The sequence below is a fragment of the Channa argus genome, chromosome 12 (genome assembly GCF_033026475.1).
Source record: "Channa argus isolate prfri chromosome 12, Channa argus male v1.0, whole genome shotgun sequence".
NCBI classification, from domain to species: Eukaryota; Metazoa; Chordata; class Actinopteri; order Anabantiformes; family Channidae; genus Channa; species Channa argus.
Genome location: NC_090208.1, coordinates 6963258 through 6985331, shown reverse-complemented (window position 1 = coordinate 6985331; position 22074 = coordinate 6963258). Strand labels below are relative to the sequence as shown.

Here is a 22074-nt window from a genome sequence, read left to right as displayed (position 1 = left end):
TCGTGTTTGTTCCATCGGGCAGCTGCATTTTCTCACTGCATGTCCTCTCTTCAGTCTTTCCTAACAGAAACAGAGCAAATCATCTTCTCACACCTTGTTTCCGGAACCAATCTGATTTTGGTCAAGTGACTTTGTTGACATTGAGCGGACAACTGAAATCTTGCTGGATCTCTCTCTGAGGATTGTTTAGTTCCACAATTTGGCCCGAGTGATTAGCTGGGTCAAATCAAAGAGACACCATTACTAGAAAACATCAACAGTTCCACCACGGAAACACACACAAAGTGATGTTTTCACTCCTGAGCAAATCGATTGCTGTAGGCGCATTATTTAATTCAGTAGCGATTCTCAGCGGTGTTTCCATAAAATCAAGTGACCCTAAAAGAAGCTACGGGTAATAAAGCTCTTCTCATTCACCTGATATTGTTCTCAATCACCAAGTAGTAAAAACCCTCGTCTCTGGAGTCACAACCTGTGCTGCGCTTTAAATCGTTTCTAGAACAATGCTGCAAGGCAGAGCCAAGCATGAAGGTGATAAGAGCAGGTGAGACAAGTCAAGATGGAGCAGCAATGCTTTTCTAATCTACAGAACACTGCTGTTTTTTTTAATAAGAAACTTTCCACGGTCATTGTCTAACATAAGTGACCCTATTATATACACGTACATTGATTCTGTGGAGCCACCTGCTTTGAAAAGCCAAATTTCATGTTTACAAGAAGCCACGTACATACGACATTTATAATCTGACTCTCAGTGCAGAGTCTTGGCTTATTCATTTTGCCCTGGAAAGTCTCGCATCAATGTTGCTGTTTTTGCCTGCGTGGATCATCTTAATTTGCACTTTACACCTCTGTCGTAAATGTTTGGGAAAAGTTAAGGCATTTTTCTGGGTCTGACTGAAAGTGAACAGTACTAGAGCACAAAATGTACAGCATAGACCAAAGACAGCCTACATACTTAGTAACAGACCTTCCATCTTATAGGTCTTTATTTAGCAACATACTGTATCTGGCCTGGGTACATGAGATTTGATATCACAGGGGTTAAATCAACCACAGAGACCACAGACATCAGGATGAAGAATATAATACACCAACATCCTGCCATTAACAGACATGGGTGTTATCACCTGCTTCCCATCTACAGAGCCAGCTAATTTTGCTGAAACAAGGTCTGTGAGATGCAGCTGAAAGGTTTGATAAAAAGAGAAAGAAAACTCAACCCTGTGCTTAGATTATTTCCAGCTAATTTTCTCTCTGCAGTCATGACTTGGTTTTTAGAAAACTGACATCTCCTTCCTCACTCGCCCGGGAAGTTGCACCTCTTTGAAAACTTCTGCTGGTGATAAAAGGCTGAAGGGAAACATGACAACTCCTTGGTTTTCTGACTAATTGGTTGCCACAACTGGCTTTCTAATTCTGTGGTTAACCGATTATCTAATTTACTGGCTCATTGAGTGAAGCTGTTAAAGAGAAAACTACCCCCGTGCAGGCTTTATGTTCTCAGTGCCTATAATTGGAACTTGTATCACCTAATTTAAAGAACACTAATGATCTTTAGTGGCTTTAAACAGTCGTGGGTTCAGCGATGAGGACTCGGTTAGGTGGATCCATAAGCTGCCTTTCTATTGATCTGTAGAACATGATCATGATGATTTACTGCATGAGTATGAGAATAGTCACTATTTTTATATTCACTTCAATCACACTCTCCCTCCTCATTAGTTGGGTACAGTGCACATTTACAACACTGTACGTTTAAATATATGACTTATTTTTGTTCGTTTGTTTCTTTATTTCTGAGTTAGTGTGGCTGTTGGGGGACATCTGACAACATGTCTACAAATGGTGAAACCAGCTCCTTATTGGTTAAATCATCTGTTTGTAGTTATTTTGGTTTTGCAGGTAGTTGAAGTAGGGTTTGGCCAAAATAACCCCAACCGAAAACTTTTTAGAAGACTTTTCAAATGTACTTTGTCTTTGTATTGACCGTTGCATGTTATTTTCCTGTTTCCTTACTTGTTTCCTATTTGGCTGCGAGAACCCGAATGCAGACATAGATCAGTGTAATTAAGTTGTCTTTGCAGATGTGTCTATTGGCTCTCGATGATCTTAAGTGGATGAGGCAGAGAAAAACATTCCTGTGAACCAGTTAAGCAAGTCAAAATAGGATGACACTGTTGGGGCTGATTGATGATTTTCTTAAAAATAAAACGAGACAATAAAGAAAATGTTCACATTGTTAAAGAAATAATCTATTTTATAAGGTCATGCTCCCCCTCCCCTTGTGCTGTTTTGAGGCTCCTCAGGAATTAGAGCAAGGAGAAAAGAGTCATATGGAGACAACAACAGTTCTGTCACCCTGCAGCCCATTGTGATTTAATACACGGGGTCAGACCACGCCGGGAGATCCGCCATTTCCTTTTACTGCTGAGTGGGAAATAACACGGTCTGAGAGGAATCAAATATCCAGGCCAGCTTCACATATAGGTCCATTTTGTTTCTTAAAATGTTATGTATCCATGGAACGATACCGGCTAGGAACAGCTTTTTCAAGTGGATGCCTATGTGTAGAAATGTACTTCAGCCTTCTGATACCTGTTCGTCAAAAGTGGAATTTATGAAAACATTGTGGAGAAGAGCTATATTAAATTACCATGTTTACGTGCTATGAATTTAAACTAAAATCATCGCTGTCATCTGAAGTCACTGTTTTAACCTTCTATTGATTTTCTCATTTATTCAAAAACCTCAGTCACACAACAAACTGTACTGTAGAAAATGGCTGCACTCCAGGACTGGATGTTTTTGTTAGTGTCAGTGGGATTTTTACTTTGACATCAATATTAGCATATTATTAACATGCTGGTATAACATGCACGATTAATCTAACTCCATCCAGGTTGTTTGCTGCTTGGTGCAGTTTGTGCAATTTGTGCACTTGTTTCAATGGATGCAGCACAGAACAGGATTTTCTTCCTGTGTTTACTTTTGTGTTCTCACCACAAATCCATTTAATCGATGAGACAACAAGACCGTTGTCATGTTACTTTCAGCGAACCCAGGGAAAAGCAGATGAAGTTTACAAACTACTCTACTGATTTGGACTGATTAGTGTCCATGTTCTGATGATAATCTACATCTGTACCACACTTTTTGTAGCCTCTGTGAAATTCGAACTTTTGAGTTTTATTGATTTGTCTGACGTCTGTTGTGTAGTAAAATCATCCTTATACTTTTTAATACAAACAATCGTCAGATAAGTGCGATCATGTGATCATGTGATGAACTGCAAACAGTTATGATAACTGCATTACTTTCTGACGACCTCTGACGCCTCTGAAGAGTTGCACAAAAGAAAACAAAGCATGACAACTTGCACGGCATCAGCTCCAAATTAAATGTTGGTAAATTGAATTTTTCACTGAGATTTCGTGACCTACATGAGAAGAAAATTGCATCAAGGAGAGAGGTAAGCTGCAGCGGGCCTGAAGTGTTGTAAATTTAATCAGAGAGGAGAGCAGGGACCCTGAAGGCAGCATGCCAAGTCGCTGAATTACATTTCCACTGAAATAACTAATGGAGATTCTTATACTGAAGACAGAACTCAACTAAATCTGTCACTTGACCGGGTTGATTCTGCGATTGAGGTAAACAATCAAATAAATGGGAAAAAAACATTTTTATGTTGTTTGCCCATCATGACCACTTTCTGAAACCTTTTGCTAAGCAGCTCCCTCATCTTGAGTATTTTAACTATTAGGACAAATCAAAGAGTAAAGAGAATAAAACACAGTTTTGAATATTTTATCACAGATAAAATATTAACAACTGCGGAGTTTGTCCCCTCGGGCCAGATGAGTTGCCATGAAGTTAACCAACATGTTGATGCTGCGACTTCATCTAATCATGCTCCTGTCAGTTAAAATGCTGGAGTTAGCATCAGTCAAAATAAAGAATGAGCTTTGGACAGTGTCAAAAAGCACTGAGAAGTATAAACAAGTCCACATACCTAAACAACAAAAACACACCAATGTTACTTGGAATGAATCTTTTTTCTGCTGAGCCATACTTGAACTTGTACCCACTGTTCCGGGATGTGGTCAGCTACAGCAAACACAATTAACATAGCAGTAAACACTGTTAGTTTCTCATTTCTACTAATGTCTTTGACATGACTTTCTTTATGAAAAAAATCAAGGAAAAGCAAAATATGGTCAAATTATTACATTTGTCCTGTTGTACTGTCAACATGTCTGGATCATGTCATCTATAGCATACCTCTAAGCTGGTGGAAAAAACCCAGTCCATTCACATTTACGCGGCGTCAAAAAGTGCCGCTTTGTCAAGACCTTTTGTGTTACATGCTGATGCTGAAGGTGCCCGTTTGAATTGCTGATTGATGCTCAGAGCTTCCAGTGTTGTTAATTAGAAATCGAAGAGGACAGGGGTGGTGGATGGTACAAGACAAAAGTTTTCCTCTGGAGGCCAAGGTTTGACTGTAGAGCGAGATGTTGTTCGCTTAATTGATAATTGTTTCACAACATAGTGCACATGGTTACTATATTAAGGAAGCACGTGTGTGTCGTTGTCACTTTTTGTAGCATTTTGTCTTTATGTAATTTGTCTTCTAACTTATCCTTACCCTGCAGTTTTTTCCCTAACCTTAATGTCATTTTTTGTGCAGATCAAGCTATTCCTGTGGTGTCAAAAGGTGACCGTCCTGGAGCGTCCACAGTTGTTCCCAGGGCATCAAATAGTGTTTTTTAGAGTTAAGAAACCTTAATGTACTGGATGTAACTGTTATTTAGAGAACACTGAGGAATGCAACTGTTGTGATACATGTTGGTGTATTTTGTATTTGCTATTCTGTGTTAATTATAGTTTTTACTTCAAGTGTCCACTTAGACTGAGTCCGGTTAGAGTTTGGTTCTCAAAAGTCAATGTCAGTGTAACCTATAGGTCTGTCGTTTACATTAGTTTGACATTTTTAAGTTCAAGTCAGGCGAACTTCAGTCGCACCTATAGCTGGATTTTCTGTCTTAACAACATATCTGTTCTAGTCAAACAGAGCACAGCAGCAAAGAAAGCTTGAAAACAGAGGTGGCAAACGAGCAGAAGAAAGGACTGAGAGGAAGTGGCGAGCACGGGGCACAAAAAAACAAAATGGCAAAGAAAAGTGGAGCAGCTGCCATCAGCTTTACACCAAATCACAGCAGCTCATTAAACTTTCAGAAGTAACATTACTCTGCTGATTAAGAATTGATTGTGAATGAGACGTCATGTTGTTCATTAAATTGTCAGTAGGGCTAACATTGCCTCAGTAGAACTCCTCTGGTATAGCCAAGAGGCAAAGTTGTGGTTTAATTGCAATAATGCCGTGTGGTTCAAAAAACTAATTATTGGTTATATTAATTTTTGATAGGGAACTAAGAGATTTTTTTGCCTCAACATGATCGTAGGAATTGCAAAGAATGAACAGATTTCAACATTTACAATCACCTTCTCGGTATCATTGATTTTAAATGTCAGGATTGTTTAAATGTCAGAAAGCAGCTGCAGGTGGGCGAGAGAAGATCTAAACAGCTAGACGCAAAATTAAAGTAAATATCTGTGACATTTTGATTTAAGTAAGTAAAAACCTTGATTTCCAAACAAAAAGTTTTTTTCAACTGCTGTTAGGGATTTTGATGGGCTGCCAAAAAAGAAAGTTTAATTTTAGGGCATGCAGTGGTAAAAAGTAAGGTGGTGTAGATTTTGAATAAAATGATGTTGGGCATCAATGCAGTAATATACGGACTTTAACATTTATTGGTTTAATAAAAGACAGTTAAGCTTGTTGTCGGATTTGTGGAAATCTGAACGTTTTCTCAATTTCAAAAACATTCTTTTCTTTGCAGACGATGCATTTGTTTTTGTTTGAGGTGATTTACAGCAAAACAGCCATCAATCCATCTACTCCTCACCACTTATCCTGTTCAGGGTCATTGGGGGCTGGATCCTATCCAAAATGTCATTGGGTGAGAGGTGGGGTCCACCATGGACAGGTATCCTGTCTATCTCAGGGCCAACACAAAGAGACATACACGGACAGACAACCATTCACACCTGCAGGCGATTTAGAGTCACCAAATAACTTAACTTGCAAGTCTTTGGACTGTGGGAGTATGTACACCCTGTATCTTACAGCAAAAGTCCCACAATTTAGAATGTGATCATCCCTGTTACCAAATGTTTAAAGATTATGTTCAATGTATGTTGGAACTCAAACCATGATTTTTGCAGCTGAACCTAAAATTACCAAACCTTTAAAAAATATATGATGGTGACCAAGTAAACAAAACAACACTAATACAAAAATGAAAATCCAAGAAAGGGAAAACAGACACTAAGTCTTGTCCACATTGTTTGACTAAGAGTTGATTATGGAGAAATGTGGAGAAATATGCCTCCAACAAAGTCTGAGCTACGAACAAAGAAAATAAAATAAACTCCAAACTTCAGATTATTACGTTGAACTCATTTTCTGGCAGCAGTATCTTTACTTCAACAGTGTTGACCTTTCTCCAGGTATAAATGACTCCCTGTTTAGATTTAGAGAATAACAGCCAGCCGTTTGAGCTCTCCAGTTCAGCACTGTCAGGCTCTCAGTATGAGGATTAGTGTCAGACTGATGATTACAGATGGACTGACATGCTGCTGTCTGGCAGACCAGCCTCTTTTATTTGCTCTGTTTCACTCAAGCACTGAAATTCATTTCAACAATAATCGAATGTGAAAAATGAGTGTGGTGGTTAAAAATGAAAGACTCTCCCTGCATGGTGAATCCCGGTTGTTAGACATAATTACTCAAATTGCTGGTCATCTCTGTTCATCTCTCAGAAGAACAAAGGTAGGGTTTTTGGATTGACAGGTGGGTTCTGCAGTTTCAAACGCAATCTTGGTCTTAAACATGGTAATAATCAATTCTGGGTCCTATATATTGTAGACGATGAACCTTGACAGAAATACAGGGACCAGACTACATGCGGCCAAACAAAAAGCCAGCATGGAGATTCGGGATTGTCGGGCATCACAACTTAGGGTTTATATAAACCCACAAAAGACAAATTTATTGCAGCAAAATTAAATCTAGAATCATTTTACTCAGATTAAAATACATCAAAGTGTGTAGTGCTAAGAAGGATGTGGCAAACAAAAAGTCTTTCCGAACTTTCGTCTCACACAGTGTCGTTTGTAAAGTGCAAACACCAGCATGTAGCATTATGCTAATTCGTGGTTTCCTCTGGTTGTCACTTTAAAAGAGCTGCCATTGTTAGGTAAACTTTCTACAATTACACATTCCTTAAAGGAGTCTAAAGTCCATTAACATGATCAAAATAGCTAATGTTTTTCTTATTCTTGCCTCTTTTAATTCAAATCACCCTAAAAAGCACCTTTACACTTATTGCGAGTGTTTGGATCCATTTAAAAAACAAATAAACTCTGAGCAACTCTAACTCATATCGCTCCCTCATTTACATTTAGTCATTTGGGTTTTAATCCAAAGTGACTTACAAGTGAGAAACAAGGCAGCAAAAGTCTAAGTAAAGGAAAAACATCAATGCAAAGTGCTTTTGTTTCATGAGTTGCAAGAATGAACAGATTTGAACTTTTGTTGTAGTAGTTGTAGGAGACTTCTGTTTTCAGCAGTTTTTTTAATTTTTGGTAGTGAGGATGCTGAGCATGCAGAGTTTGGAAGCTCGTTTCACCATCACGGGACTGCTGAGCTCAAGAGTTTTGCTTGGGATGTTTTTTTTGGTGATGGGACTACCAGACAACGTTCGTTTGGCGGAGCACAGTGGACAGTAGAATAAGGGAGTTGAGGTATGTAGGTGCAAGTAGTGAGTTGACCACTCTGTGGGTATGAGTCAGAGCTTTGAACCTGATTTGGGCAGCTACAGGAAGCCAGTCCAGAAATCTGATTACTCGTGTCATGTGTCCTTTTAGGCTGTTGCTAAATGAGACGTGCTGTTGCAGTTTGGAACATCTGTAGGGGTTTGATTGTGCTGCGTGTAACACTGGTAACAGTGAATTACTCTAATCAAGATAAGATATGACCAGCACCTGCACAATAAGTTGGGCTGCATATTCAGAAAGGTTTTAGAGATAAAGCTTACGACTCTTGCATGGAGCCACAACTGTCTATGTGTGTATCGTTACTAGTTTTCTAAAGATCATTGCATGCTATTTCCCCAGGTGGGGTCCGTTTGTAGTTCTTGTCTTTTGTTCCCATCTCCATCAAAAACACCTTTTTAACCAAAAAAACCCCACATGCAGGTAACCACTTCAAATTACTGTAGCAAAAACAAACCACAGGACATCATTCTCTATTCAGACCTGCAATCTGCAACTTCAGCTGGATCCCACTAAATTTTACACACCCCACCTTTACCAGCCCCCCACCAAAACAAGAAAGTCGTACAGTTCAGTTAAATTGCAGGACAGGATATACTGATCACGGTACCTCGACTACAATTGATTCCCGTTGATATTTTAAAGGCTGAACACCTGGTGATTATTTAACTCGCCCATGAAGATGATTAATGCAATACGCCGAAAGAAAAATTGCTTTACTGTGTGTCTAATTTGTCATAAAGGGCTTCAAGTTTCAGCAACCGATGTGAATGGAATGAAATGTTTGAACAGATTAAATGTGACATCTGATGCCTCCAAACAGAGATACGTTCAGTTCGGCATGTTTCAGCTCAGCCTCTTTCTGCTCACGCTCTGTGGGATGAGGGCAAAAATAGATGTGCTGCAAGTGACAGGGATGTGAGAAAATGGAGTGATGAATAAATCAGTGCATGGTGATATGCAGCTAAATGGAAAGAGAGCAAGAGAATGCATTAGAGAGAAGAGTGAGTATCAGAGCGTGACTGTCTGTGTACGAGTGAATGGCTGTAAAAACAGGAGCAAGTCTAACGTTTAAGGAAGTGAGTCGACACCGAACTAAACTGAGAAAGGACTTTTGGGTTTTTTGTTAAATGTGGCCACGTACAGTGATCTGAAAGGCAAAAAACAAAGCAGACACAACTTCATTCTGCCTATTCAGCTTTGTACTATGAGTGTCACACACAAATTTGAACAGTTAAGTACAAGGATCTAAACTGTTCCAAAAAAACTAGAGAAAGCATCGCTTTTATTTGCGCCTACATTACCCACAAGGCAAAATTTGCAGACTTTGGAGGGTTTTGTTAGGAGACAGTTGCCTGGACTTATACACAAAGCGTTGTCACTGGTTGCTGTGGTGCCATGTGGAAGCCACATCCTGCTTTCTACGTCTACATGTTTGCTACGGTGCATTGACATAAATGTCATCAGCCAGCTAGTCAATGAGAATCTCAGTGGACTTCTGCATAGGTAGAAGGTGACTATCCTTGCATCTCATTAACAGAAGCATGTGCAGGTTTGCAATGCGAGTACTTGCCCAACGGAGGGCAACAGGTAAATATGAAATGGCTTTGAGAACTGCTTAAAGACACAAAGTCTAAAATTAGTGGACCTCCACTTCAAAACCTCCAGTTGCATATACGCTTTCTATGAACTTATTTACAAAGGCACATGTCAGTGAATAATAACGCATATAAAAGAGTGACACTGATTTTGTGAGCAACATTTATTTCAGTGTAATATAAATTACTGGACATTTAGAGGTAGTTTAAATGCTGGAAAGCAACACCCTAAAAATGTATGTTAGTTCGCTCAACAGCCTTTGCAGATCTTATTGGAATTATAGTCGGTGGAAAAGTTTGCATCCCCTTATTCTGAAATGTCAAAAAGAGTTTTTTTTTTTTTTGTGCTTTCGGTTTATCCCGTGAGTTCAGGTTCCCACAGCAGATCATAGTCCGCATGTTGATTTGGCACAGTTTTTACGCCGGATGCCCTTCCTGACAAAACCCTCCCCAATTTCTACCAGGCTTAGACTGGCACTGCACAGCTGGGGAGGGGAATGGGCTGTTAGGGGTTCAGTGTCTTGCCCAGAGACACTTTGAAATATAGCCAGGGCCGGGGATCGAACCTCTGACCCCGTAGTCCGTGGACGACTGCCTTTACCAACTGAGCCCCCGTCAAAAAGAGTTTATGTTCATTAACATATTAATGCACATATAGCTAGTACCTGAATCAGACAATCATTTCTGCGCGTTGCATCCACTTACATTAAATTGGCATGTAAGAGGCAAACTTAACCCAAACCCTAACATACTAATGCAGATACAAATCTTAGTTAATTATCAGAAGGAACAAAAATGGTCATGATCTGTTTAAAAATTATTATTATTATTGAAAATAATGAAAATTAAATCGGTGCAAACATTTACATGCCCCTTAATAAATGAACTAAAAAATAACTATGATTAATTTCCACAGAAGAAACATTTGAACTAAGTGAATTAAATATTATATTATTATATTATTAAATATAGGATGCAAACTTTTGCACCCTATTTTATTTTTTTGCAAAGTAAAAATGAGTTTGATTGTCCATACTGAGCTGTCTGCTCGAGGAATCCCTCCTCCGGTGGGATAGAGGGAGTGGGAGGTTGTTCACATTCTAAAGCCCGTTTATTGCCTTGTTTAAATTAAAATGGCTTTACTTGACTTAATATATGCAAAATAATCAAGCTGCTGAGACTGTGATGCCTTAAGTTCTAATGAAATTTTCATGAGTTTTTTTGGTCACCAGAAGTTTTACTATAAATATTTAAGGCATAAGTTATATGTTTATTCTGTGTACTACTTGGAAACTATCCAAACTCCCAGTGAAATATAGTTAAACATAAGAAAATATCATTGAAGCAGCAGGTTGAAGTGTGTCGTAGCATGAAGGAAGAACTAGGAAAAGTATTTTAAAGATAAAAGGTTGGGGCTTCTGACTCTAGTAAATGTCAACGCTATCTTTCAGGAAAAACCCTTCATTACACCAAGGATGGAAACAAATAAATACACTTCCGCACAAACTAATAACCACTGTGAAGAGAAATATGACATGTCTGAAAGAATTATCTTCAAGGCCAAAGTACACAGTGTGTGATGTACACTAGCAAGAAAAAGTTTGGAGACACCTAAACACTTCTGTATTTTTATTATCTTTTGTCTATTATCTTTTACGCCCACCTGACCTGAGTCTCCTATTCAAAGGGTCCGTGCACACTGGTTTTTCTCTTGTTTTATTCACCAATGCAGCCAATTAGGGAGCAGCAAGTCATCTGTTGTTCAAGGAGGACACTTGTCTTTTTAAACCGATGCACTAGGGCCTTCCACTGCATCTTCTGTCCTTGCAACATGTCTCTGGAGACTATAGTACACAACTTTAAAAGAAATCTTTAACTTCTCGGCTATATCTACTAGCATAATATTCTAGATGAGTACAGACTGACGTTTCTAAGGACAGCTGTTTCTGGTTGGCTGTTGTTAGTTCTGAAAATGACAGCTCACACTAACTATGGAGGAAAGGCCAAATGTAAACTCACATTATTGGTTTATGCTTGGTTTATTGTTATTAGATGTTTAAACACCTGGGGGGGACATGCAGGATCAATTTAAGAGCATCCACATATGCATTTCTAGAAAAACTGATAAGTAGAATGCCACTGATTTGTCAAGGGGTTATTGCTTAAAGTAAAGTTGGACATGCAAATTTGATTTCACCATTATTCTGCTCAAATATGTCTAAAAAGGATTTTTTTTGTGTGTGTATTCATTGCTGGTCTTGTGATCCATTTACAACCATTTCATTCAATAAAACCAACAAAAGATAAAAGAACAGAACTTTTCTTGGCAGTGTTTTTGTTTTTTCACCTTTGGTCAGGTGAGATCCATCAAGCTGTCAACTATGTGTGTTTAGGTTTTTGCTGTCTATGTTATCTGCTCATTACAATGGTGTTTTAGTGGCACATTACAATAAAAACAGGAGGTCTTAATTGGGTTTGGAGCAGAGACATCTTTGTGTGTGCATGTGTGTCTGTGTGTGTGTTTGTGAGAATCAATAATGAATCATTTGAATCAACTATTAGCCAGTGACCATATGGTGCTGATAGCCCTGGTAATGTCTTGTTGATAAGGGGTTACACATGCTATTTTCTGGCAACCTCACAATAATAACGTCAGCTTTAATTAATTCCCCTGAAAGAAAGAGCACATGAAATGGATGTAGAGAGCAAGAGAGGATTAATAGAAATCATCTATCATACGCATCACAACCAGTTTGCATCGTTTCTCAAGCTGAAGGTAGCAGCACTCACAAACAAAGGGCCCACGCACTTGCAAATCAGCATAAAGGGTAAAATATGAAATCAACATAAAGATCTGTCTATAAGAGAAAAGAAGCCATTTTGAATCAGAGAAAATAGGGGAAACTTTGTTCCAAATTAGAACCAAATGAAAACGAAAATTCTTCCAAAAATGATCAGTAAACCGCTTCACACTTTTGCTAAATCAAACCCTGAGTCATGTCAAAGTATTTCCACTAGTGAAAATATACCTTCATCATTTCAAATCCAGCATCTTCTTCTCTTTATTCTGGGGCAGATTTGCTCACTACTGTTACCTATGGTTCGGGTGTGTGGCTGAAACCAATTAGGTTGCAGTAATGAGGAAATCTTTACCAGATTACTGAACAGAAATAAAAGTATATGGAATCGGAATCAATTCAAATTCAAACAATTCCCAACACTACAACACAATCAAAGGCTTTGCAAAACACTGGGCATGGCCAATACAACAATTTGGAATGTTCTGCACATGAAAGAAACCGGGGGCCTGGTGGCTAAATGGGTAGAACATCAGGGTGGGATGCAGAAGGCCGTTTGATTGCATCAAGGGCCACCTTGGTGCAAGTCCTGATCCCGGATAAAATGTAAGGTTCTGGCAGGAAGGGTATCTGGCATAAAAACAATCAAATCAACATGCAGAACACGCTCCGCTGTGGCGACCCCTGAAGGGACAAGCTGAAAGTCGTTGATCTGCACATTAAAGAAGCCACTGGGGTACAGGGCAGGACAGAGTACACAGAACAGGATGTCACCAACAACCTCCACAGAGCAGGGGTGAAGCTTAACCCATACCACAACATGCAAGCATCTCATCCGCAAAACAATACTGACATGAGATGAGCTCAACCCTGTCTCCTAAAAAATACTCTCTTAAACTCTTTAAGCACAGTGGAGGTAGTCTCAGGCCTTGGGATGACCTGGTTGCTCCTGGAACGGACTCACAAATGATATAACTCACAAAAATAACGAATATAAAAGCTTTGGAGAAGATTGTACGGGATAGTACAACACCGACTGTTTGTTTGGTGTCTTAAATGCCTCAGAGAGCAAGTCCCTGCAGCTGGTTCGACATCCAGTAAAAAGACTAAAACCAGGAGAATGGAGGCTGTTGGAGCAGTACATTAAAGTCTATGTGAGTGGAATAACATTGAGACATTGCACAGCAGGGGGAAAAAAGAGGTAAGAAAGAAGGCAAACTAAAGATGAAGGACAGAAAAAGATAAATGTCCAAATAGGAACAATTAGATGAATAAATGAGAATAAGATGAGATGAAGCAGAACAGTGAGAGAGAATTGTTGCACAAGTTGAACATGTGCACTGTGATAACAAACCAATGTGCGCCACAACATAAACCTGACCTTTTAATCAATCTGCTGGCCTCGTTTCATTCCCTCTCCTCATTCAGACTGATGACTTCCTTCGTCCTGACGAGCAGAACGAACACATCCTCACATCGCGTCAAATGAACCACAGCTAATTAGTATGTGTGTAAAATGATACACGCAGCGTCATTTTCAACAGGATTCCTCTGATGAGTCTGTGACATCTTCCCCCCCTTATATTACAACATGTCTTATGTCTTTTCCTGAGAAACCTTTATCCCCAAACACTCAAAGCGGAAAGGAAATCGCTGTTAAACAAACCTGGCAGTGGAGACGACATGGGGAAGCTTGTGTTGTTGACAGCAGAAAGACAGTAAAACAGAGAGAAAAAGACAAGACATGTTGTGAGGTGGAGGATGGAGAGGGGACGAGAGACATTGCAACAGAGAGAAAGAGTTATGATGATGGACAGAGATAAAGCAATGAGAGAAAGGTTAATAAAAGTGAAGTTAAATGAAAGTTATTTCTCATAATGGGCAGCTCAAGAAAAATTGGGCCCCTGGGCACTGACTAATAATGGACCCCTCCCCCCCCCCCTCACCCCATTAAAATACAGGACCTCCAGACTGACAGAAAAAAACATTGGTGTCCCGTTTAAGACTTTTCAACCAAGAAACATCTTTAATGTTTCTTGCTTTTGTTAGTGTAGTACACACCTACTCATGATCGTAATGATGATTTCTGTTCGGATCAGTCAAGCATCCACTTTTTGACTGAAATGCAAAGAATTTGATTTGCGAACAGTTGCTCAAATCGAATTCTGAATTTGACGATCAAATTTTGAACATCAAAACAAATTCTCAAATTCAATCCCCATCTGTATTCACCTCTCATCTATTTGTAGTAATTTTTATGTCTCTTTGGTGGCCACATGCTGCATTGAGGTCATTTTGTATGATCATTTAAACTTTTGTATTAATTTTAATAATCTTTTTAGTCATTTGTCCATTTCATGTACTTTTCTCCGCTTGATTTCCCATTGAGACCGCTTTTTGGACATTGTTGTGGACAAATTTAGTTTTGACTTTCAAGAAAGACATTATTTGCAAAGCGAGGCTCTAGGCCAGAGGGCTCTTGACCTCTTGGGCCCCGCAGGTCAATTCAGTTAGTCATCACAATGATTTATTTCTTGCTAACTCAGAGGACGGAACAAGCAAAAAAGATCAACGGCTGTCGTCTTGTCCCCACAAGGGTCACAGTGGAACATGTTCCGCACGTTGATTTGACATGTGTTTTTATGCCAGATGTCCTTCCTGCTGCAACCCTCCCATTGGTTGCTGGGCAGGGCCACACCTGGTGGGGAGTGATTCATTGCCTTGTGCATTCCAATCTAATGCTGTACCACTGAGCCACCAGTCCGGAACAAGCAACATTGGATAAAAAGGCAGCATTTTTAAGGTTATCAGAGGGCAGGACCAGAAGATACTTTCTGTCTCGCCGTATCTGGTTTGTGTGTCGAAGCTACGCGGCCAGCAACCATTAGATTGCTCTCTTCTCTCAACGTGTGTGTGTTTGTGTGTATGTGAATGTGTATCTGTGTGTATGTGTGTGTGTGGAGATAAACAGCTCTCACTGCACCCTGTAATTGCCCAACGTCTGTAGCCAGGACACACTCATTAGGAGACAGAGTGGCAGTAGCTGACATCTCACTCGGCGTCCTGAATCCTGCTGTGTGTTGTTGTATCTGTGCAGATGTGTGTGCTGCACGCACACACCTGCAGCGGGGGGGGGGGGGGCATTAAACGGCGATTAGTGGTGAGGGCTCAGCACAGCAGGAGAGCTGCAGGCTCTTTGTGATTATGTGTAAGCATACATAGTTTCAATTTCAGGTGTCTGCTAAGAGAAAAGACAAAGGTCCATCACAATGGACACTCTGCTGTCTGCTGATTGGTCAAGTGATAAAGCATCTGGATTTGCCTCTGTGTTCAGACATGAAACCCACTGTTTGCTACCTGCTCTGCAGCAAAAAGCAGTTAGAAACAACAACCCATCTCAAATAGGTGAAGATATTAAACTTTGGTCAGAGCAATAAATGATACGAAGTGGGTCAGCAGCTGTCAGCTCGGAGGGAAACACCGCGCCTCATTAAGCATCTGATACCAGCGTTTTTAGATAAGACTTCCAAACTGAAATCAAATTAGACTTTTCTCTCCACAGGGATCCCATTTAAAAAGTTGATGCCTAGCTGGTGCTCCAGGACAGAAGACACACTTCCTTTGCACACTAGTCTTGAAGGCAGTGCTGCATTTGTTGATTGTGTGAGTGAATCGGTTATGGAACAGCAGAAACTGATGGTTTAATATTTAAACAGCGGCCTCTTCTTATCATAAAGAGGATAAGAGGAGCTGCTTAAGGCTTCGTGTTTGTGTGTGAGTGTGTGAACTGTGTGTCTCTGGCCCATGATGCTCATTAAACAGCGTATTAACATCTCCTGTAAATATGTCCAAAATATAAATTAGTTTAACAGTAGCTTATATTTGGAGCTTGAGAGGAGACTGTGGTTTGGTGACTGAGCAGCAGCAGCTCATCATTTTTAATTTTAATAAATTTAATTATACGAGCAAACTTCTTTTTAAAACTGTTTTAGAAAACTAAGTAGATAAAAACATTTACGCATTTTGGATGCGTTTTGCCCCATGCACGCACGTGAATATCCAGTCTTGTATGCGCGTGCGTCCAAGTGTGCTGTCAGGCGCGTATCGAATTGATCGCTGTGATTGACCTGCGCTCTTATGCCCAGATTTGCGCACGCACGCGTATCGGTGCACATTAATCTAACATCTGCGCGCGTGCCCTGGATGAGGTATCGCGTGTGCGCGTGCTTGTGCATGCAGTTGACTGATACACTGACCTCTCCTGTCCGCCTCTTGTTCGTCTCCGGCTCCGGTGGACAGGAGCTGGGGTCCCGGTAGCTCACAGATGCCGATGTCCCCGCTGTTCGGACGGAAACCGCAGAGACCGTCGCACGGCTCTCAGTTGCCATTAACACATAACTATCATTAAAACGGACATAAAACAAAGCGACTGTCTGGAAATGGATTTAAAGTTTAAATCCCTATCCTCTGGATCCCAGTGCGTCCGTCCCACCAGAGCCCCGTAATCTGAGCGCTCCTTTATGTTTCCAGTTTTTAAGGAAAGACACAATTTCGCCTCAGAGTATCGTTGACATCCACGTTGCTGTCACTTTGAATCAGAGCAACACGCTCCTAAAATGTGTCCCGACCAACGAAGCGCTCAGAGGAACCGAAAATCTCCCTAAGCCGCTAACGCGGATCCGCCGTCCGTAGCACAGGAGAAGGAGAAAGAAGACATTTAGTTTTGTATTTGAATCGTGAACGACCTCCTCGTCTGTTCTTGGTGTCTCCGTAGTTGCGCTCTGGACACGGCGCTTTACGCACAGCGCACAAGTGGAGGATCAGAGGAGGTGGGGATTTTTCTTTATGAGGGGGGGGGGGGGCAACACAGGGAGGAGAGAAGGAGGTGGGGAGGAAAGGGTGGAACATGGTGGTGGTTTTAGGAAGAGGACGACATGGTTCAAAAAAAGAAAAGTGGGAAGTTATTAGGTGATGGAGGAAGGGAAAGCTTTTGGAAAGGGGGAGACAAGTGACAAGTGCATGGAAAAATGATGGAAAAGACAAAATTATGAAAATTACAGGAGAAGACAGGAGAGAAAAAAAGGAAAAAAAGCAAGACAAACAGAAAATGAAGAGAAAGAGAGAGGAGGTGGGGAAAGAAGAGAAAATTCCAGAAGGAGAGTAGAGGTAGAGAGGTCAGGAAGTGAAGGGACCATGCATGGGACGACTATGGGATAGAAGGGAAGGACAGACGGAAGGGGGAGACAGATGAATTGATAGGAGCTGCAGAGACAGGAAGGAGGGAAAGTATTTATCAAAACGCTGTTAACGCCCTCAGACAGTAAAGCTGCTGTAAATCCTCAGAGAGACAGAAATCGCACACGTGTCTCCATCACTGCACATTACATGGACTCGTCTTCATTCAAGACCCCAACCTGAGTTTTCCTTCTAAACTTAGGGATTTTGGTTAAAGGGTTTTGATTTCTGCTTCCAATAGTAAGTCCAGTCCATGGACACAGACTGTCTCTCTGCCACATGATCTCACCTGCAAACAGGATTTTAGCACCAGCTCTATAATGTGTGTGTGTGTGTGTGTGAGAGAGAGAGAGAGAGAGAGAGAGAGAGAGAGAGGTCTAATTTAAATTTCAGATCATTGCAGCGAGGTCGTTGCTGCACTGTAGGGACATTTTATCTCGTCCCAACTGCTCCAAAGGACTTTGAGGGGTTTTTAAAGTTAAAGTCGCTTCAGGTTTTGCTGGGAAAATGCATTAAAGCTACAACCTCTTCTCTGACCTGTTCCTTTAGGTTTCTGCCCGAACTCACACACCAGCAGTTGTTTTGCAGGTCCACTCAACGTGTAAACATGCTGTTTTTTCCCGACTCGATTGCACACGCTTCATGAAAAGGGTTTTTGTGACGGTGAGTTAGGGGGCTGCGTCTGCAGCATTGGAGCAGTGCGGAGCAATATTTTGTCAGAAACGACAGGATTTTGCACTCACACTGGCTGCATGCTGCCATGTAAACAGGGCGAAAAGTTTACAGTTTGCTGTTTGATGCCGCTCTCTTATAAACCCCATTTGTGGAAAACATAACTAAAAGAAGAATGAAAAATATATGCTCATATTAAATTGGATCATGCAGCACACTAAAAAAAAAGGTGTTGGGTCAGGGGCAGCGAAAACAACGTGTAATGCCTAAAACGTCGGAGGTTCATTGGCTGCAGGTCAGTGTCATGATGAGTCTTTAAGAAGTAAGGCTGCACCGAAGGCTGTTATAGTAAATAGTTCAACAAACTAACAACAACAGAAAATTGCAAATAGTTTGGGGATTTCATCATCTGTAGTTTATAATTTTAAAAGATTTGGAGAATCCAGAGGAATCTCTGTGGACAAGGAAAGAAACCAAAAACCAATATTGAATGACCGTGATCTTCAGTGGCCACAGCATTAAGGACATAAACAATTCAAACTCTATGCAGACCACACCATAGAACCATAAGTGAACGGGATCCAGAAAGTCGGCCACCTCCACAATCTGAGCCTGTTCATCAAAATATAAACTTCATTTTTGGAGTCACACATGCTGCATCACCGTGTCGGAGAAGAGGGATCATCTGACGTGTTATCTGTGATGCACATCAATGCTCACAGCAAATCTGTGGCAGAAACATTAATGCAGAATAACATACAAGATCTGGAGCTGAAAACCAACATAATGTCGAGCAAGAGAGGGATTAAAGGACGTCCATTGCTTTCAAAATAAAGCAATGCTTTTGTTTTTATAAAAAATGTACATGAACTTTTCTGGAAATCATCTCTGCACAACCTTAATCAACCAGGGTTATTTGTGTGAGATTATTCTTTATCATTAAGTCCAAATTTGTGGAGACAAATATAGAAAACATGATGGAAATGGATCATTTGTGCGTGTTTAATGTATCAATTTGAGGGTTTTCGTGTAGGTTTGCACCACTATACCAAAAGTTTTGCAACAATTGGAGTCTGTTTTAGGCCCAAATCAAAGCTGCACATAAACTCAGATGGATGAAAATCTAGTAAAAAACGCTATAAATTGCACTTCTAACAGTGATTCTTTTTAGCTTTTAGAGTGACCATATTTAACAACACCAAGGTAAAGTGCTGCAGATGTCACATTTCAGCCATTTTTTTTTCAGCTTGTTCAACAGGTGTTTGATAAATTGCTCGTACTGTCAGTTCATCCTTCAGTCCAAGTGGATGTATGTGCCAATTTTTAAATTCCCTCAAATTATTCCTGAAATGTTTTTACTGTGAGAACATTGTACTTGACAGTTTATATTTAGTTCCACTTGATGTGCAAATAATTGTAGGATGTCATAAATAACTTGACGAACCTTTCAAATGGAGACGGTCCATATTTTCAGGCATTTTCAGTGTTGCCTACATAGTGCTGTGCTGTTTGCCTAAAAGTCACTGATGTAGCCGTGTGATGCATGAACAACGAGAAATTTCGATATTTAGCAACATTTAGCCAGTTTGCAGGGTCATATCAGCGTGATGGCCTAAAATGTTACCATTAACTGTAAAGTATAACTGAGGCTTCCAGGAAGTCAGGAAGTACATTTCAGAGACACGTGCTCATGGACATAACTGGACAAGTTGACCTGCTGGTAGTGGAGCTGCAGGAAAGTCAGTGGATGCTCTGAAGAATGAGAAGATTGTGGCTCAGAAGGTCCCGTCCACAGGTCAAAGTGAATTTGAAACCTAATTTGTTGCTCACCTGGACCGAAGCAACTGCCAAAAAATGGAAAGTAAATTAATTTCTGTACTATATATGCACAAAGTGTTACCTTTAGGGATGTGCGATACCACTTTTTCCTAGACTGAATACAAATACTTACATTTGAGTACTTGCCAATACCAAGTACCAATAACAGTACTAAACTGTTTTGCTTCTATCATGAGATGCTGGACAGTGAAAATCCTGGATGTATTGTTAAATGTAATGTACAGCTAAGCAATGCAAGCAAGTTTTTGCACGTTGTTCTGCCAAAAGTAACTAGATCTTAAGGCCGTAACACAGCTTAGAGTTTGTATTCAGCTTTACTGTTGCCCTCATCAGTTATCTTTAAACCCCAGACATTGTCCTGCCTCTGCCTACCTCCAGAGGTTAACGTGGTATCAGGTGTAGTATTGGAGATGTTTTACAAATACATAAGTACATATAGGCAAATGTGTTGGCACCAGGACATTTTAAGGCCACACACAGGCCTGACACTTTACTAAATTCTGTTGAGTAAAACAGAACTTTTCAGTTGTATCACACAGTCACCACTACAGTACAATACATTTTAGATTCGGACACACTTGTAGCTTCAGATCTGTGGTGCTTCCCATATTTTTAAGTTAGGTCACAGCAGCTGTCAGACTGAATAAGTGAGGCTTAATTCCACATCCAGCACTGTCAGCCACTGTGACTGCTCTCTGGTAAATACGCTGGACTTTAGGTGTCTCCCACTGATCTGCTCAGCTCTTATGCTTTGGGCCAGCTTGGGCATTTTCTTTAGTTGATTTAATTTAACTGAGATACACAACTAGAAATACAAAGTCTTTCACTGAAGGAAGATTAAAGAATCTTTCAAAAAGTCCATAGATCCCAAATTAAGCACAGGAGAGTCCTCTGTTATCTTAGAGCCTCTCTACCAGAACAGCACTCTTTCTCACGACCCCCCGGTCACATCCACCTGACGATGTTTTTAAACCTGGGCTTATGCTGTCATTAAAGCTCGAGCCTACATCAGGGTCTGACAGATGACAATCGTTCAAACAGTCGGGTCATAGTTGAAAGAGTGACATTGTTTATTTTGGGGCAATTCATTTAACGTCATTTTACACAAAAAAAGAGTCGGTTTCCAATTGCTGCTAAAATGGTTGGAAATCTAATGGTAAAAAAACAAAAAGCAGTGTATGAATAATAAAAAGGAAAGCAAAATAAAATTCTAATAAAATGCATTACAAAAACATATCAAGTGTCACGTTCAGGTACCTTTCCTCAGCAGGCACAGTACAGTCCAGCTCATGGAAACATCATTATTTTTCAGCCTGACTGATTCGACTGTTCAGAGCAGTAGAATAATACGTCTTCATTCACCACATCCAAACAGTGGGTAATGATATCGCACGGAAATAGGTTCTGACACAGCCTGAACTGGATTTCATTCGCATTTGAAAAGTCTGCTCCCACGTCTTGATCCACACTCAAACTAAAGACCATGAGGCTGATAATCTTAACCCCTGTGTCATCTGCATTATGTTTGTCCAGATCAACTCTGGGACCCTCTCAATGTGCTTTGTCATATCCTATGTTAGGGCGGTCACCCAGCAATACCAAGGCCAAAAGCACTAATACTGATCATAGTTACCTTTTTATTTTTAAAACCAGTAAGTAATGAGTGAGGAAGCAGTTTCCATAGGATGACTGCATCATTAATAATTGGGGTCCATTGTGTTCTGCTATTCTCGGTTGATTAATTGCACATAAAGTAATATACCTTTGAATCACGCTCCCCTTTTTATTTGTATATTATGGTGTTTGTCCTTTTCAGGGGCGGGGTTAAAGGGGTGGCCACCCCCCAACCCAGGTAGGTACCCAGTGTATTGTAAAACGTAAAGTACAATGAGAACTGACCAAATCGGAAGTTGAAATAATCACTCCCATTATAAATACATAGAATTCAAATATTTTGCATGTATTGTTGTTGTCGTTTCATATATTATATATTTCATATATTTAATTTTTCTGGAAGTTGCAACCAGATAGATTAT

At 40.3% G+C, this 22074-nt stretch overlaps 1 protein-coding gene across 1 annotated transcript in view; it reads right to left on the bottom strand.

Annotated features, from left to right (window-relative positions):
- npy2rl (neuropeptide Y receptor Y2, like) overlaps positions 1-17119 on the bottom strand; it is a 45097-nt gene extending 27978 nt beyond the window's left edge. The window contains exon 1 of the mRNA XM_067523153.1: positions 16549-17119. The gene's annotated coding sequence lies outside the window, so the exon portion shown is untranslated. The remainder of the gene's footprint in view (positions 1-16548) is intronic.
- Between the last annotated feature and the right edge of the window lie 4955 nt (positions 17120-22074).